The 7,358-nt window shown below is 34.3% G+C and overlaps 1 pseudogene; it reads right to left on the bottom strand.

The window, feature by feature from the left end:
* Positions 1-456: 456 nt before the first annotated feature.
* LOC145789175 (glyceraldehyde-3-phosphate dehydrogenase, cytosolic-like) lies at positions 457-5,110 on the bottom strand (annotated as a pseudogene).
* Positions 5,111-7,358: the final 2,248 nt, after the last annotated feature.

The raw sequence follows: 7,358 nt of genomic DNA, 5'->3' as shown, positions 1-7,358 counted from the left end.
GATACTAATCTTAAAATGCAAGCTCCCATAGAGAGAGTGAGAATATTTTACAAACATCAGGGGCATATTTATAATTTACCCTTTTTTAAGATTTTGTGAAAATTTGAGAATGGAGATTTAGAGGGCCGCGATCCATCACATTCTTACAGTATATTGGCATAGTTTTTAAATTTCTTTTGTCTGGAAACCGACCAATAACAATAGACAAAAAGATAATCAAGTGGTTTACTATTAAATCTAGGATTACATCTCTTTTTAAGACAGGTCCCTAGGTAATCAATGAATTTCAATCAAAGAAGATAGAGAAACAATTGCTGGATATGAGTATCCTAACAATTGTTAAATGCAAAGCAAAGCACTAACCAACAAACTCAACTTCAGAGAAAGTTTCGGATGTATAATGACTTCACATCAACCATCTCCTCATCCTTAAATTCCTCCCTGAAATATATTGAAAGCATTCCATCAATTAACCATAAAATAATAATAATAATAAAATAAATAAATAAATAAAAACTGTATACAATAAATGTTAATGGTGTAAACAAATGCATAGTAATTGAAGGGGAACACTAACACACTGGGTATAATAATGTTTCCAATGCTAGATATTGATAATGTTAATGGTTTGTTGATAGCATTGGAAACAATATCAATATCTGGCTTGTAGTCCTTCTCATTGACACCCATAACAAACATGGGAGCATCCTTGGAGTAGAAATGACAACCTTCTTTGCACCACCCTGGTGATTAAAAAAAAATCAAGAGCAATACTATCAACAAACCATGCCTTCATGAGCATTTGCAAGCCAACAAAATAACAAACATTGCCCAATTGAGCATAACATGTCAAGTCAAAATTCATGAGTGGGGCATTGTACCAGCACTGGTATTTTAGCCAAAGAAGAAAACAGATTCAACATGCAACACGTCCACTTAAAGAAATAAAAGAACCAGAAATCAATATTGATGAAAGCAAGACAAATATATCTCTTCAACTATATCAGAGAAAGTATGCACACAAATCAAAATACCAATCCATAAAGCAAAAAAATAAAGGCAAACCTTCAAATGGGCAGTAACTTTGTCCTTATCAGTAAAAACTCCAGTGGACTCAACAACATATTCAGCTTCAGCTTCACCCCATGGGATTTCCTCTGGGTTCCTAAATAAAATCAAAAAATAAATTATTTATAATCAAAGGGTGCCATTTTGAAAATAAAATGAAACATAAAGATAGCAAAATCAGCTTATAATACCTCATACCAAAGACTGCGACAGGTTTGTCACCAAAGAGAAGGGTCTTAGAATCCTGAACCTTAAGCTCATTTTTGTTCCATTGACCATGAACACTATCATACTTAAACATATAGGTCTGTACAACACAAAACCAAAATTAAGTTAGCTGAAGATGGATGTCCTAATAGATTTCATGGCCAAATGATGCCTTGTGGCCACTGTAGCAGATATCAAGGTTCAAAAATCCCATTGTCCATGATAGAAAGTAAAAAAACCAAAAAGGATATGCATTGCAAAGGGAAATGCACCATGCTTTGTTGCAGAAAGACTCACTGTCATTAGGGTAAAAACAAACACAAAGAGAGAAGGGGAGAGACAGAAATTGAACCTTGCGAGTGCGAGTTCGAAGGGAGGGTGGTTGTCGATGCTGAAATTTTTATTCATACGAAACAGATTGTTTGGAAAAAAACCTAACTTGGATCATCATCTGTATATCATCACCAACATGAAAAAGTGAAACAAAGAGAAAAAAGATTCATCAAATATATCAATGTATTCATGAATGTATGTATTAATGAAATGAAAAAGAACAGAGAGAGAAGGGAAAAAAAATATTAAACCCAAATGCACCAATCAAACCCAAGAATGTCATAAACAACCCTAAAAATGTATGTATTTATGAAATGAAGGAAAAGAACAGAGAGAGAAGGGGAAAAAAATATCAAACCCAAATCACACCAATCAAACCCAAAGGAGGCAGCGATCACATTACAATGTGGCAATTATTCATGCATTTGGTTTTCAGACGCATTTCTACTATTTCACATCAAAATTACAATAAACATCTGGCTAAAAAAAAAGAGCAAATCAAAACATAATTGAAAAACAATACAATAACATACTTTTCCTACAAAAATGTGGCAGTTTCTCTCATTTCCAAACAAAAGCCTCAAAAAATTGTCACTACCACCTATAAAAATTAAACCTTTATAAAAGAAAATCCAACAATAAATCGTTTTAAACAAAGTTCGATCACAACATCAACAAAAAAAAATCACCAACAACAACTAACATAATACCTAAACACATTCAAGATACATCAAACACCCTCTATCACCATGGAATCAAACCCTAGTAGACATATGTATGTATATGTATACATGGGTGTATAGTTATGCTTTATTCAAATCACCCCATGGATTTCTTTTATGCTTTATTCTGTTTTTTTTATTGTTGTTACGTCATGCTTTATTTTCACTTACATCATATGCTTTATTCACTACCTCAGTTCATGTTCCTTGACTGCTTGCTGGTGTATTATTGGTCCTTGTACATGATCAAACCAACTTGGGTGGAATTTATGAGGCTCACTTAGTGGCACGCCTCAGAGTAATGCATCCCAAAAATACCTTTTTTTTTTCAAAGCAATACATCCCAAAAATACCTTAAGTCCTGCATTATTTTATTTAACAATGTTTTCTTTATTGAAACACTATTTTGGTGTTTCTATTACTTACATTTCTATAATATTTTAAATGGTGGAATCTTAACTGCTTAACTTTTCTAATAATCATGTAATTTTAGCAATTTTAAGCTGACAGGGTAAAGTCTAATTTGCCAATAAATTGTGGTTTTTAAATAATTTTATTGTTGGTGGGATTTAGATCCACATGTCCTGTTGATAAAGGTAATATTTTTCAAATTAGTTGGTGTTGTTACTTTCATAGCACTGTGACATATGGAATTTGTTTTTCAATAAATATAATTGTCTATCATCATTTTTTTTAGTTGATGTGTAATCTTACGATTCTTGATTCAATTCGATTCACAATTCCACTATTAGGATTTTGTTTCTTGAATTGACAACTATGATACAATATAACTGGGACTTTTGATGCACTTGTGGAAGTAAGAATAGCTGTCTTCAATGTTATCTTTGGAAGGTGAGCTATCTTGGTTAGTATTCTGTTCTTTGATTATTATATTTCCCATCTTCAGCTGGTCTTAATTTTTTGGTCTTAATTTTTTGTCAAACGATTCTGTTTGTCAGTCAAATGGGCAGTTACGTGTTCCAAACAAACTGTGAGTGCTTACTATGTGTAAAATGTGAGCTTTATCTTTTATGCATTCTTGCTTTTATAGCTGATCATGCTAATTGTTCTTTTTGACTATGATATTTATTCTAGCTTCTTGGGTTTGATCTACACTAAGTACTGTGCAACTTGTGTGAAATCAAACTTACGTTGGTTTTTATATTGTGAATTGGATTTTTTTTTCGATTTTGACATCTTATTTATCTAATTTAGGACAATAATAAAATGCTAGTTGTTGGATAATTGCCACATGTATTTCTTTGTTTTTATTTGTTTCCGTTCTGTATAAATCAGCGATGACAATACTCAACACTCTCAGCATTCCTCTATTCGTGTTGGCTGAACCACACGCAGCCATGACAATACTTAATTACAGTTTTTTATCAACTCAAATTAACATTCCTTTGTGAATTGGGGGGGGGGGAGAGGGAATCTAAATCAACAACCAAGTGTGTGTGCTATTTTGACAACCGAGAAGAAACAACTTAGAAGTCTCTCATAGGCAAACTATCAAACATGTTGTGGCCATGGCAGTATAAGCCAACATATCAGCACTTTTCTTCACCCCCATTGCCATTCTGCTTCTCATATCTAACTAATGTACTTGAAAAAAAAAATAAAAAAAAAAGTCAGCGAACCTTAGATCCCAACTATGTTGTAGTCTTTAATTGTGGAGGATGATTGATACAAAAATTAGCCCTAAACCGAAGCCTCAAAGAACTGAATAAATGTAAAATACCTCTAATGTTGGGAGGGTGGGAGCCGAGAGAGAGTGGGTGTCGATCAATGGCGACGGTGATGATGAGCAGCGACGGCGGTGGTGAGCCCTGTTGAGACCACCGTCTCTGTTTGAATCAAATTGTTGGAAGATGTTTCTCTGATCTGTTACCTCTGTTAGCCAGTTTCAGAAAAGAAAGAATTTCGAACGTGAGAGAGAGATCATAGAGGGAGTTGAAGAGAGAATGTGAGAGATAACGTGTAGGGAGGGAGTTGAAGAGAAGGTGTTTGGGCAGACATAGGAGAGAGAGAGAGAGAGAGAGCAAAGAGTGTTTGGGCGGGAATAAAAATGATCTCAACTGTTAGATAGTATATAGAAATCATCTCAATCATTGGATCAAAATGTATCTCACGTACATTTTGATACATTTTTCAAAAAGCTTTGTGCCTTATTATATAGATTTATTTGTTACTTTTTGTTGGGAAGATATGCTTTAACTTTATTATTTAAGGATTATTTGATTTGAGATATTTTAAATAAATGTATTTTTTAATTTTTTATAAAATAATATGTAGAATAGTAGGGATGATAATTTAAATCCGACCTGATAGGGACTCGCTTCCCCGTCTCCGATAAGAGTGATTTTTTCTCAAAAAATACTCTCGACGGGCTGGGGATGGTATTTGAAATTGAATCCCCGATCAATTTCAGGCCAGGAACGAGAATAACTTTCACAGCCCCGGACTCGGCCCGTCCTTGTTCCCGTTTCTTCTCAAAATGAAATTACCATAATACTCTCTATTCATTCACACACACACACACATATATATATATATAACCCCCTATATGTTTCTCCTCTGATATCTCTCTCTCTTTCTTCCGTCTACTCTCTCTCACACTATCTTCTCTTCGTAGTCGGCGATGACTCTCTTTCACTCACCCTTCTCTTAGCAGTCGGCGACGGCTCTTTCTCACTCATTATTCTCTTCGCAGTGGCAACGGCGTCGTCTCCTCCTCCGCGGCAGTACGCATACCCTCGTCTCCTCCTTCTCCACGCCATCGCTGAACCTTTATACTCTAGCTTTAGTTTCTGCCACGGTAGATCTAGGCAGATCTGAGCAGATCCCGCTACCGTCGATTTCCTTTTTCTTACATCTCACATCTCAGATCTGAGAAGATCAGATCCCGCCATTTATGTGTATATGTATACATGTATATGTGTTGCCGTGTGTGTCTCTATCTGTCTCCATTTCTTATTCTTCTTTTCTTTTTTTTTTGATGATGTTGTTGTTGATGAAAATGATGTTGTTGTTGATGATTTATTATTGAGAAAGAAAGGTAAACAGAGAGAGAGAGAGAGAATGAGTGAGAGAAAGAGAAAGAGAAAGAGAGAGAGAGAGAGAGAGAGCTGCAGGGATTTTTCGGGGTCAAGGAAACCCGATCCCCGTTAGGAGGAGGGGTGGGGGTAGGGCAGGGGCGGGGGGCGGGGTGATGAGTTCCCGCCGGGGATCAAGGACGGGGACGGGGACGGGGAATTTTGTATCTTCGGGGATCAGGGACAGGGAGTGCGGTCCCCAACCCCGTCCCGTTGCCATTCCTATAGAAAAGTAGAGAAAATGAGTAGAAAAATAGAGAGGAGATATTAATAGATGTTGATTGATGTGATCCAAATAAGTGTAGGTATGCAAAAAAGTGTACTTTTTTAGTGCATGCCAAACAAGCATATTTTTTTATCTTTTTATTTTTTTAGGTCATATCATTTTTTTATTTATCTGTACATCTTTTCATAAAAAGTTAAAAAATATATTTATTTAACATTTTTCAAACAACCACTTAATCTAAATATATAATAGATGAAGGGCAAGTAGAACATTAGTGCATAAATTTCGGTAGGTTCAGTTTCGACGGATCAATTAATTCACAGATCGATGTCGACTGACCAATCAAATTTTTTGAAGACTATGGAACCATTGCCGACTGTTTAAGCTATTGAAATCAACCGTTAGGCTTTGGATTGGTCCAGATCGACCGGGTGGGTCGGTTATTTCGGATCCTTAAATAGCCTTACAAGAAATACATAAAAAAGAAATTGACAATGACCAACAAACAGAGAACGCAGGAACGCATGTGCTCTCTCCAAGAGCATATGCGTTTACATCCATCAACGTCTCCATTAGAACCTTGAAAGGGAATTGAGGATCTGTCGCAACCCAAGATAACAAGAAGGAGAATGAATCATCAAACATTTTAACTGTGCTCCAGCCACCTCTGAGCTATCACTGCCCAACCTTAGATGTGCAATTTCTATCTACGCATAAAAATGGGAACTTTTGTAACAAACTAGGGCAAAAGTTTCAGTACAGAGAGGAAATGCTAAGGGAGATAGAAGAATTAGGGAAGGATATAACTGAGAATTTGGGTGTGATTGAGCAGAAAGATTGTGATTTTTGATCACCATGAAAATACAGATTTCCTTAAAAAATCTATTAACCTACTCCGCTATTTTCCTTTTTCAATTTTTAATTTTCAGTCTCCAACTAATTGAAGGATTTTTGTTAAGATGATTTTAATATCTCTGATGAAGTCTTTAGCAAAAATAAAAAGATTATAAAAGAAAAGTTTGACGAAATTCATGGTGTTGTCGGAGAAGGAGAAGGAGAAGAAAAAGAAAAAAAGAGATTAAAAAAATAATTTGCCAATATCCATAGTGTTGTCGGAGAGAAAGAAGGAGCTTAAAAAAAAAAAGAAAAAGCCAAAATCCATTGTGTGTCGGAGGAGGAAAAAAAAAAAGGATTAAAAAAATAGTTTGTCAGGGAATAAGAGAATAAGAAGAAGAAAGATAAGAGATTTAAAAAAAATAAATAAATAAAATGTTGTTTTGGCAATTCAGTTAAAAGTCATCTTTTTTTTTTTGATTTTTTAATTTTTTTTGAGTTATATGTTATATGATCTCTTTATTTTTTTATATGTTTTTTTAAAAAAAAAAAAAAAAATTACTTTTTAACCCGAGAGAGAATGAATGAGAGAAGATAAATAGTGAAGGAGAAAAAATCACTGTTGAATGAGACACTTGACCAATGTCACCGTTACCAGTTTTGATTTTGGATGGCTAACAAGATTCTAATCTAATGGTTGAAAATTATTTGAGTTATGTTATGTAAAGGATTCTAAATAAATTATTACATTTTTTACATTAAATATTTTATTAAATTTTTTACATAAATGTGAGATTTATTTATTTACATAATAAATTTGATAAAAAATTTAATAATTTATTTAAGATGTATAACATTTTTCAAATTATTTTC

The sequence above is a fragment of the Camellia sinensis genome, chromosome 14, assembly GCF_055761805.1.
Source record: "Camellia sinensis isolate YWXY chromosome 14, ASM5576180v1, whole genome shotgun sequence".
Taxonomy (NCBI): Eukaryota; Viridiplantae; Streptophyta; class Magnoliopsida; order Ericales; family Theaceae; genus Camellia; species Camellia sinensis.
This window is presented reverse-complemented; position numbering and strand designations above follow the sequence as displayed.